The sequence below is a fragment of the Rattus rattus genome, chromosome 5 (assembly GCF_011064425.1).
Source record: "Rattus rattus isolate New Zealand chromosome 5, Rrattus_CSIRO_v1, whole genome shotgun sequence".
Classification (NCBI taxonomy): Eukaryota; Metazoa; Chordata; class Mammalia; order Rodentia; family Muridae; genus Rattus; species Rattus rattus.
The window spans coordinates 36,293,517-36,306,044 of NC_046158.1; the positions used below are offsets into that span (position 1 = coordinate 36,293,517).

The 12,528-nt window shown below is 44.0% G+C and overlaps 1 protein-coding gene across 1 annotated transcript in view; it reads right to left on the bottom strand.

Annotated features, from left to right (window-relative positions):
- The window catches only part of Acvr1 (activin A receptor type 1), a 69,568-nt gene extending 58,442 nt beyond the window's left edge, over positions 1-11,126 (bottom strand). Inside the window, exon 1 of the mRNA XM_032903323.1 lies at positions 10,778-11,126. The gene's annotated coding sequence lies outside the window, so the exon portion shown is untranslated. The remainder of the gene's footprint in view (positions 1-10,777) is intronic.
- Positions 11,127-12,528: the final 1,402 nt, after the last annotated feature.

Below are 12,528 nucleotides of genomic sequence, written 5' to 3' on the forward strand. Positions count from 1 at the left end.
CACCATTACATATGCCTTCCACAATATAAAAATTAATTAATTAAAATCAAATCAACTTAGCAGGGAAGGCATGGGCAGAGCAAAGAAAGCTACTGATGAGTCAACACCATGTCATTGTCTCTCCAGTAAGAATGCATTCAGGGAATGTGCCTGCCATTGTGTTTAGGGATAAATATGTATGCATTTCTTCCTAAGTCACTCACAATAAATACTCCTAGAAATCTTACTTTACAAACAAGAAAATAGACAGATACAAACGACTATCCCAAGCACATGTGCTTAAACCCAAGACCATGTGACCAATGTTTAGTGAAATGGCCAATCTATCAGAGAGTAACCATCAATCCAGTTTTACCATCAACACTTAATCCAAACTTTAACCATTCTGTGCTCCATCCAACTTGATCCTTTTCTTGGAGAACATATTTTACTCACGGTGATTCGGGTCACCTTTCCACTATGCCATCTTTCTATTTCTCTACACTCAAAATTAGTTTCACATACACTGCAACCTCCAATCATCTCCCCTCACCCTCCTGCCTCTCAGAAGAGAAAAATCTCAATGTCAGGGAGGGGGAGGGGAACAAGACTTCTTTGCAAGTGTGTTCATGCTCCTGTCCACCCTTAATTCATTCATCAATTGTCTCATAATTCACACCTCAAAATAAATATGGAAATGAGTATAAGGTTCATTCGAGGACAAAGTAAATACAGTAACACATATTTGAAAATAAAACTCCGAAGGAAGGCATCCTTATAACAACATCCTCCATCTAGGACAACATCCAGTCATTCTGACGGATTGGATGGTACAAAAATAGGTACTATGGCCAGATAGAGAAGGAGTTAGCCAATCGCAGCTGACTCCAAAACCCTTGGTCCTTTGGGAGGGGCAAAAGAGACATGAGCTGTCATAGTAGCTTCGAAGATGAGCAAAACTGAAGATAGCATACGAGATAAGTCAAGTCAGGGTCTTTTCCTCAGTTCACAAATGACCTCTTAACCATTTGTAACGCCACCCTCTGAACTGGCAATGTGCATGTGGCCAGAGCTTGGGTTGATCTAGACTCCGGTGCTGCCGGAGGGTTTCTGGTGGGGTGTTACTTTCAGAATATTAGTGTGTAACTTGATCTTTCGAGTTAGATGAATACAAATGGCTCCTTGGACAAGCACCACAGAACTAAAAACCAGACCCTGGATCCATTCATTCTGTGATAAGAGGAAATAATTACAGACCGTTTCAGGAAAGGATTTTGAAGGAGTTACCCTGTGAACATTCCAGCTGTGGCAGATGCACTCCAGAAAGGAAAAAGAGATAAAATATAATCTGCAGATGGGGGAGGGATAGCAATTAAAGGAAAATAAGTAAAGGGTTTAGCTTAGGCTGCCATGGAACAAACAGAGAATTAACTTTACTTTTAAAGTTGCTTTAATTGTACACAGAACAAAACTGACTTTGCTCTTCCTGACACAAATGAAGACTCTGGCATCCCAGGGACTCAAGGGTTTTGATTTCCTGCTGCATGCCTTCCTGATACCTCAGGCCTTAGTGTTATTTTTTTTTCCTTTCCAATTTTACTTGTATGTAAGACGTGTGTACATGTTCATGTGGCTGTGTGAAGGCATGCGTGTGGGAGCACATGAACGTGTACATGCACACGCATGCGGAAGCTGGGTGCCAGCATCAGTTGTCTTCCTTGGGAAAGCCCCACTTTATTTTCTGAGACAAGTTCTTTGAACCGGAAGCTCAGGTTAGGCTGGCCGGCCAGCAAGACCTCAGGACTGGGGTCACAGATGGGTACTGCTTCTGGCTTTCTCTGTGATACCTGAATTTTAAGCCTAAACACTGAGCCATCCCTTCAGTCCCTCAAAATCCTGTTTCTTTCACAGTGGAGATGGCTTCTTATCCTCCTTTTCCTTCCTAAGGTGTCAATGCAGCCCCAGTTCTCCAGCTTACTATCGCCTCCTACCTGTTCTATGACACCCTCGATGCTTTCAAGGTCCCCACCCCCTCTCCCTTTAGTCTGAAAAGTGTGTTTCTTCTTTTCTCTAAGGGTAGGAAGAGTCCATTATCCTCTGGGTCCATTTAAAATCTCTTCTCCACCCCTAGTCCTAAACTAGATGCAGCCTTTGTCTCTACAACAAATGGTATTCTATACACCTGCTGCCCCACATGGCTGCCCTTATTCTATGGCTTGCTGTCTTGCTTGGTCTTGTGAGACATGATCTAATAACCCAAGCTACCCTGGTACTTTACCACGTATCTGAGGCTGTCCTTGAACCTTCGGTCCTCCTGATTCGGCTTTCTCAGTGCTTATAGTACAAGCATGAGCCATGAGTCTAGAGAAACTTTAAGACTAATAGGGTCAACTGGTAATAACTGGTAGTGAAATGTGTATTAGGTTTGGGAGCAGGCACAATTCCTTTTTTTTTTTTTTTTTTTTGAGCTGGGATCAATTAGGTTTGCTAGGAGCTACCACTGAGCTAAATCCCCAACCCAGCAGGCACAATTCAAAACCATGCTCTCTCCCTCTCTCCCTTCCTTCTTCCTCCTCCATCCCCTTTGAGTCTACCCTTTGCTGTCCCCCCTCCCACCCTCTGCTCTCATTACACTATGTATCTGTAGAGGTGAGAAAAAACACCTTGTGGATTCTTTCTGCTCCACCTTCCCTCTCACGCCTGGGTCCCTCACACTCCAAACCCAGCCCTGTGTTGAACCTTGCTGCTCAGCCCTCTGTGTTACATGTCCTGGCAATACCTGCCTCAAAGCACTTAATCTGAGGCAAACTCTGCCATGTACTCATTACTCTTCTCTGGATCCCCCAAATGAACATCAGTACGCTGTTCGAATGCAAGTCTCCTTGGTGGCATCCCTTTGCAGTGGCCAGGCACTCTAGATGAACTGAATCCTTAGTTTTAATCATTCGTCTACATTGTATTTGCTTGAGGTGGGGTAGGAAAGTCAAGGTGTGAGTTTGATAGTGCTTGGCAAGGGAGTGACTTGGGGGTGGGAGGGGCTTCTGTGACCTCGATTTAGTGTAGAAGCAACTGAGTATTTGAGACAAATTAAAAGAGATCACTTCTAACTTGGGTTCCAGCTTTCCGGAGTAGCATCCAAGAGAAGCGGGCAGACAGAAAGGCGCTGGCAGCCTCTGGGTGCACCAGACAGCTCCTGGTGGACAATAGCCCATTTGGAAAGGCCTGCTTGGATCTCTCACTGCAGACACCAGCTGATATGCCCAGAGCCATCCCTAGTGACTCTGGGACAACTTGGTAGCTTGAAAACATGGCTCCTACAAGTCAGAAATTGACATATTATCTCCCCCACGTCTTCTAACAGTTATTGACGCTATTCAGAAAGTCATGCTTCTGTGCCTATTAATAACCTCAGAGAGAACCTCGAGGAGGTGTCAAGATAAAAACGGAGCTGGCTGGTGGAAGCCGAAGACTCAGTCAGAGTTTACAGTTGCAATTAGTACATTTGAGAAGAGAGAAAAAGAAAGACATAACATCTCCTGTGTTCAGTGTAACCCGGAAGCTTAAAACAAAACACTTAGCCAATGAACTCAAGCACCAAGTGGAGTACACTGAAGTCTCAAGAAAAGGGAATCCTCCAGGTCTGATCGCCTTAAAGAGATCACATCGCTGAAGAGCTGCCTGCACCACGGCTATTTCAGAGACGTTTGCCTCCAAGGCTGAGCGTCACTAAGCCTTTTATAGCTATTTACACCTTCGTTCAGTTTCTGTAAGTGACACACTAAGTTTCAACCAGATCAACGTACTCTAAATGATGGAATCACTAATTAATCTCTAAAAGGACTTTTCACAGTGGTCTTTCTCCACTCCCCTCCCCCAGGAGAGTGTGATTAATGGAATTTTCTCACAATTTAGCTCGGAATATGCTTTTGCCAGTCAAACAGCTACAACAGAATCAGATAATTGTGGTATGACTCAACAAACCGCACAGCTGTTCATTTAAATATATCCGTCCAAAGTATAAATACAATCATGAGAAAGCAAAGAGGAGCCATGGACCATGGTCAGAGCACAAGTTGAACCGGTTAGCATTCAAGTAACCACAACAGAAACCAAGGAGGCACTGGGAAATGGGGGAAGCCTTGGGGGAGGGGTGTGCTGGGAGCAAGGGGGCAGACTGCAAACTTCTAGATGCATACCACATAGAAAGGGATCAGAAAACAGCTCTAACCCAATGACTATCCACCCAACCCAAACCACTCACTGAAAGGAGCAATGTTCAAAATAAAATTAAGCGCGCTCTACTCAATGAGGAGAATTATTTTTTAAATAGATGATGTCCCAAGTACATAGCGATAGAAAGCCTGCAGGGTAGAAACAATTCATTCTGTCTTATGAAAAACAATGGATACCTTTCCACCCCCAACCCCCAACACAAACAATATAATGTAAAAACAAAATAAGCAACAACCTATTCTCCATCTCCGAAGCTATAGAAACTGACTTCCTCTGTTCTTCCATTAGGTCCCTAATAGTTAAGACCGTGTGTGTGTGTGTGTGTGTGTGTGTGTGTGTGTGTGTGTGTGTCCACAAGTCCAACATCTCACCTAACAAAGTTGATACTATTCCAATATCATCTAAAGTCAAATCAGTCTTTAATCCCGGTAGATAAATTATTGACTATAGACAATCTGGGCCTGAAGAAATGAGGAAGACTAGGAACGGTGTACTTTAAAAAAAGAGGTTATGGGTTCTTTCAGAATGGTTAGTACTGGTGTGGTGTTAGCATTGTGACATTCTGGCAATGCAGTGTGCCTAGTACTGACCAAGTAAGTAACTATGGCCAATATTGTCACTCCTCAGTGTCCCTATGGACCGGAGTCCTTTGTGTAAAATGAAGAAGATATAGAGGGGTAACAGCAACACTTAAGCAAAAAACCTCTGAAAGAAAATTTAAACTGGAAATATTTGTGAGAAATAGTCTACTCGTGATTCCAGGTCCTGCCCACATCAAATAGCTTCTAAACAATGGCCATCCAGTAACAGTGACCCAGCTGCAGCTCAGGGTGCAGTATTAAGATGCCATTTCCCACTAAAAGAGAGCCAAAGCAAGAAGATAGTCACCAAAGTCTATCTAGAAAAAACTGAGAAGTCCAATGGCTGAGTTCATTAACAAATAAGTAAAGAAGGACTTGTGGGGGGAAATCTGAAGTTTGAGAGCCTTACCAGACAGGAGAAGGAGGGGCCATACTAAACCATACTGCTGCGTGCAGACCTCTCCATGATAAAACCATAGAGAACAAGGAAACAATTATCGCACCCTGTAGACTACCGTTGTGCTTGACCTCTATGAAGGTAACAAAAATCTCACTTTATCAGAATTAACTAAGCTAGATATACTTGTTTGCTTGTTGTGTAACAATTTGCTCTAGGATTGAAACATTCTAGTATGTAGGTACACCCCTTAAGCAGGAAAGTAAAGAACTCAAAATAGCTCCAGGAAGTCCCTGAAACTGACCAGACTCACTAGACACCTCTCTGACAGAATAAGCAATAAAAGCTGAGAGTGCCCCTCAGGCGGAAGGAAGCTGGGCTACAAGGAAGACTCTGAGACCAGACCAGCTGCCTGGAAAACAAACTCCAGCTAAGCTGCCTAGAAGAAATTCAGGCGAGAGTCACTTGGAAAGGACAGTTTCCAACCTGTTGAGGTGCCTGCATGCTGTGCAATGTGCTTCCATGCTGGGGTGAGCCTTGATAACACAGCCGTTGTGAGTCATTTAGTAACCTCTCACCCATACTCCTGAAGGTAACACCAATAAAAGCCATTAGTTCACCAAGCTGAACTTTGATGGTATCCTTACTTTGGTCTATTGTGGGATCCCTATCTGGGTAGATATGTGTGCTTCATCTTCCCAGGGAAAGTTCTGTCAGGCAACAAAGCTTCAAGAGTAAATCAGGTTTACAGATTAAAAAAAAAAAAGTCAAAGATCAAAGCTGAATTTGTGCTGTATTACACACACACACTCACACACATATACCACACATACACCACACACCCCCCCACACACACACCACATACACACACACCACACACACACCACACCAAACACCACCACACACACACACCACCACACACCACACCACACACACCACACACACACACACACACACACCACACACACACCACACACCCCACACACCACACACCCCCACACACACACACACATACACCACACACACACACACAAATCGAGCACACCACACACACAGCGCACATCACACACACAGCACACCACACACCACACCACACAGAGCCACACACACACACACCCACACACATACACACACACCACACACCACACACACACACACACACACCACACACACACACACACACACACACACACCACACACACACACACACACACACACCACACACCACACACACACACCACACACACACACACACACACACACACCACACACACACACACACACACCACACACACACCACACACACATGTCCACACACACACACCACACCACACACACACACACACACACACACCACACACACACACACACACACACACACACACATACCACACACACACACACACACACACACACCACACACACACACACCACACACACACACACACACACATGCACACACCACATACACACATTCACACACACACACAAGCTAGCATCAGATTCAGTACCCAAAATTCGGTCCAGGTTTCTGTGTTCCAGTCAAGTCAATGCTTCCGAAACATATTTTCTATAACTTTAACCTTAGGATATTTGGGGGGAGGATTGTTTTTGTTTTTGTTTTGTTTTGTTTTGTTTGGGGGGTTCCAAGATCCCAGTTTATTTTCAATAGAATAGAAAAATAAGTGTCAGTTTCCTTGTTATAAGCAAAATCACTTATTAATATGGAATGAACACCATATCATATAAACTGGTTCCTCCTACCCGCTTCAATGAAGTCAGGTTCTAGTGTCCAAGGACACAGAAGGACGGGCATCCAGATCAGTGTAACCATGCAATAGGATCACCAACATTAACACCTCCAACATAGGAACCCTCACTGACAAAGTTTACGCCAAACCCCGTGCTGTTGGCAGCTTTCTTCCTTGCATGGGGGAAATGGTGATTGGAAAATGACTCTCTTAAATGTTTATATTTTTAAAAGTACAACCCAAATAAAACAACAAATACAAAAATCCTATACAAAATACAAAACAAGGCAGGGAGAGTCCATATCTAAGAAAGTACATTAATCTGAAGTTCTCATATCCCCACAGATAGACAAATGAATGAAGCTACAAGTAATCTCAGAAATAGGCCAAAATACACAGGGAAATTCATATTTAAACAAAAGCCAGGGCTGGTAATATAGGTCTCTATTCCTAGCAGTAAGACTGAGGCTCGAGGGTCTTGAGTTCAAGGTCAGCCTGGAACTACTGTTAGACCACATCAAAGAAAGGGGTTGGGGGGATTTTCAGAGAAGATAAACAATGAACAAATAAAAAGATTGGAAGTATAGTGACTATATTGCCGCTCTACCAGAAGACCAAGCAGTGACTGTCAGCAGCAGGAAGGCACTAAAATAACAAAGCCAATGTACCTACAGGACTGACTGGTCACTGACCACTCAGGCGGCAGTGAACTCTGCAAACTCTAACACTTGCCCTGAACTTTCACCTTTGTTCTTGCCACTGACAGGACCTGATAAGACCCTACAGATAATAACCACAGTGACACTCCTGGCCAATGAGAAAGAAGGAGCCCTGGTTTCACAACATAGGTGAACCCAGTCTGTTCCGCCCAGCTTGGGACTTCCCGCTGGGACTCTTCAGTGAGGAAAGAGAGTAAACGTCTGTGTCCTGAGAGCCACTGTGTATTTCAGTCCCTTGGTTACAGGGGATCAGCCACACAGTAACTAACAGAGCACCTAGACAGAAATTAAATTGGGTTACACATAGCATTCCACTTGGAACAAAAGAGTTAACGCTTAAATAAAAGAACCACATCACACCAGCCAGAAGCTGGACGAGGGTCTCTTAACCTGCCACTGAGAGAAATGTCTTCACTGACACAAATGTCTGACACCACAAAATAACACACTGTATATTTATCTCTACAAATCTATCTGTGCTTTATCGACTTCCTCCTCCACTAGAATCCAAGTCTCGGTGAGCAAAATTGGAGTCTATTTTCTCTTCTACTGTACAGCTGGGTACTTAGAACAAGATCCTAATATGTAAAAGACATTTGGTAAATATTTGCCGAGTGAAGACATCTAACTACGTGGAATGTTTAATAATCAGCAAGGCAAAATTTTATACATATGACCAAAGAGATCTACAAACAATACAAACGGCAAGAAGCAGGGGGAGGGAGAGGATGAACTGATTACGAAAATCTGTATTCCCAAAAGAAATCAGCATTCCGAGGGTAAACATCAAGAGTATGGTGGGATAGCGGACGATAGACTCAAATTAGAGGGAACGGCGCCAGAAACGTAACTGGTTATTAAGCCCAGGGACCGATGCGTGGTGTTAATTAAAAGAAGAAGGATGAAATGACAGAGATGCTAAATTGACATTTGCACCTATCAGCTTGTCGGTTACACTGTGGCTGGCAAAGGTGTAAGGAAGCGGTGTTCTCACCTCTGTGGAGAAATCTAAAACTTCCCAAACATGGGCAGAACAACTGGCAACAGACTGCCTCTAAAATCAAAATGCGCATGCTCCTTGACCCAGCAGCTCTGCTAGGAACCGACCCTCCAGTGACCCAGCAGCCCTGGTAGGAACAGGCCCTACAGCTGTGCCCACTCTTGTATGAGACTGCGCATGCACGTGGCTATTCCCTGCTGCCTGTTCCTGAAGATAAAAACTGTATGTAAAATGTGCATGCATCAGTATACGACGGCCTAGGTCCATAACAGCCCTGCTCCACTGGAATACCACACACCCATCGTAAAGGAGCGTATCACTGATACATAGGGAAGAACTGTATGAGGCAAAACTCACATGTCATTACCGCTGGGAGACATAGCTACAGTTTGCACACGTGTGTGTTACATATGCTCGGAAGGAAAACTTTAAAGAAGACTAACAGTGGGTGGCTAGATGATCAGCTGCGGTCTCTGCAAACCAGAAAAGACTTGTTTTTCAGCCCACACTTCTTTTGTGCCTTTTAAAACCTGTGTGCGTTGAGTACACTACTTTTTTAAAGACCCCAATTTTTTATACAATAATAAAAAATGCGAATATTCATTCCCAAAGAAAGGTATCTGAAAACTCCTCTAATGAGCCTCACTCTTGGACACCCTGAGAAACAACTGAGCCCAGTCATTTTCTCACTGTTTCAAAACTGAGACAGACAGAGTCAGTGATTAACTCCAGCCGCCACCCCCTCCACCCTGCAAATAAATAAATAAACAAAATAAAGGTCTCAATGGCACCCCTGTTATTCATTACTTCCTCTTAAAACTAACTCACACTCACACTACTTTGCCTAGGCCTAAGAATACCTCAAGACCCTCAAAGGATGGAAGTCAGAGTTTCTAAGCTACTAGCCCCTCAGGAAATGAAGAAGAGAAACAAGTAATACCTTCTGAACAGCCCAAAGCCTGCTTCCCCTGGCCTTGAAAATGCAGTCACTGTTGCTGATGCCAAGAAGAGCCTGCTGACAGGAGCCAGGTATGGCTGTCCTCTGAGAGGCTCTGCCAGAGCCTGACCAACACAGATGTGGCTGCTTGCAGCCAACCATCAGACTGAGCACAAGGACCCCAATGGAGGACTTAGAGAAAGGACTGAAGGAGCTGAAGGAGTTTGTAACCTCATAGGAAGAACAACAATATCAACCAACCAGAACCCCCTCCCCACTAGCTCCCAAGGACTAAACTACCAGTCAAAGAGTATACATGGGGGGACCCATGGCTCCAGCCACATATGTAGCAGAGGATGGGCCTTGTTAGGCATCAAGAGGGGAAAGCCTTGGTCTAGTGAAGGCTCGATGCTCCAGTGTAGGGGAAGGCTATGGTTCTGAGGCGGGAGTGGGTAGGAGGGTGGGGGAGCACCCTCATAGAGGCAGGGGGAGGGGGTAAGAGGATAGGGGTTTATGAGGGGAAACTGGGAAGGAGGAATAACATTTGAAATTTAAATAAGTAAAATAACCAATAAAAATACGAAAAAAAAAGAAAGAAAGAAAATGCAGTCGCAACCTGAAGAGCCCAGAGTCAACAGCCACAAGCTCCTTTAGTTCCCTGAGGTGAGAAGTCTGCTTTCCCCACCCACTTTAAATTATAGGCTCACTCATCACTGGAGTGCTGGTTATTACTATGTTACTGTCACATAAAGGACACTGAGGAAGCATTACTTACACTCAAATTAAATCCTACAAAATATCAAGTGCAAGGGAGAAGCCACAACATCTATCGTGTTTTACCAGTTTTAGAACAGTTGATATAAATGTTTTCTACGTAAAACACTTTCTCTAAGTCAATAGGTCCACATGTGGAAAAGGTGAGAAAGAAAGAAAAAAAGAAAAGTATTGTGGCCCTGGTGGGAAACCAACAAGAGGAGGAGGTATGTTCTATACAGGGATATGCTGGTAGCCTTTTAACTGCTTACCCAAAGCTAAAGACTGTGAAGCTATGACCCAGTAAAAAACCTTACCGTTCAGGCTGTGAAAGAACTAAGAACCAGCCCGCTGCCCCAAACTTTCTCGTATTAGAATTCTGTAAACCATCTAAATCAACACCATGGCAGAAAGAAAGAAAACTTACCCTGTAGATTCGATCTGTGCCAAACAGCATGAAAAGAGGTGATTTGTTGGAAGCGGTGTGGCTGGCAATGCTGTTCTGTGAGGTCCAGGGAGAGCCTGACAGGCTACAGTCAAAGCCAGCTCTGGGGCACACCCAGCACAGGTTCTCCAGCAGAGAGGCACTGACTGCTCAAAGGGAGAGCGTGGAGGGAGAGGCTCTCCAGGAGTCTTCTGAAGCTGTAAGTTTCCCCCAGCAGGCTCCCTATAGCCAGACAAGCTCACCAGCACTGGAGGCTGCAGAAGGAGAGAAGAAAGAAATGTGCTAAGCAGAGGAGATCGCTGCACTTCTGTGTTCACTAAAGGAAGTATATCTGACAAGCTTCTCCGTCGGAACCCTAAAGTGACAGCCCATTAGCAGGAGAAGCAAGGACGGAAAATCTGAAATGCTAATATGCATGTGTTGAGGTCAGAGAGCTGCAGTGCTCTTTAAATATTTTTATAAATGACACAAACCCAGTAAGAGGTTAGTAATTCAAAGTCAAATTGCTTTAAAGCCCATATGCCACCTACTCTAAACCATCCTGAGACAGTCAAACAGAAAATGGTTATGAATATTATTTCAGACACTTTAAAAAAAAAAAAAGGAAAAGAAAAAGTCTGAGCAGCATAAAGGCTAAGATGAAGAAGTCTCCCTCCCTAGAATGGTGGTCCCTACAAAAGACAACAGTCTGGCAGCTAACTGATTTCTTGAATAAGTACTGAGAAATTGCTGGATTTGGTCCACCATCAAGGAACATTCTCCATAGCAGATCATACAGTTCAAAGACCCTGAAAACAATGGTGGGGACCAGGCACAAACGGAAGGGAAGGGGCTCCAGATAACTAATGGAAAACAAAAACCACCCAAACTCCCTTTTCCTTTAGGAAGAGCTGAAAACTGAAAAACACCAACATTTGCCAGAGGAAGAGGAAATTTCTATTAGAATCAAACTTTCCCATTCAGACCGTTAGCCAAAGCACCAGACCCCACACTCCCCTCAGAAAAGAGCTCCCTGGTTTTTAGCCTCAGGAAAGCTTTGCCAAGAGACCTCTTGTGTAAATAAATCCCTGTAGAAAACAAACCTACAATGCGGCATTCCTAAATAACCGTGTGGAAAAGAAAACCTCCCATCTACCCTGGAATTCAAAAGAAAAGTTTTGCAGATGCTATCACACTATGCCTCTCTTCAGCTTAAGCTGGGGATCCCAATCCACTTGAAAGAAAAGTTTACACACAGGAAATTAGTACGCCCAAAACAAGACACAGTAAAAAAAAAAAAAAAAAAAAAAAAAAAAAAGCTCTCTGAAGTGGCATCAACCAGAAATTGGCCATTCCAAGCAATCACGTCACAAAGTCAGAGTGGTGATCATTCCTCCAGTGGGTACCTTAAAAACATTCTTCACCCACAAACCCTTGAGTTTCCATGAACTGTTGAAGTGCTGGAACTTCTCTGGGCAGATTCTAGTGCTAAGGAAATACGATGGGTTCAGCAAAATGTTGCTTTGTGTGCTCACTGTGTGTTTTAGGAGTGGGTTAGCCGAAGTGGGTTAGCCAAAGCTGTTCCCTGGCCTGTCAAGGTACTAAGGTGTCATCTACTGGCCAGCTACGAAGAACAGCGTGCAGCTGCCACAGTGGTTGTTTCAGATTAGCAAAAAGGTAGTAGTAGTAGTTAGTAGTAGTAGTAGCAGTAGTTAATAGTAGTAGTAGTAGTAGTAGTAGTAGTAGTAGTAGTA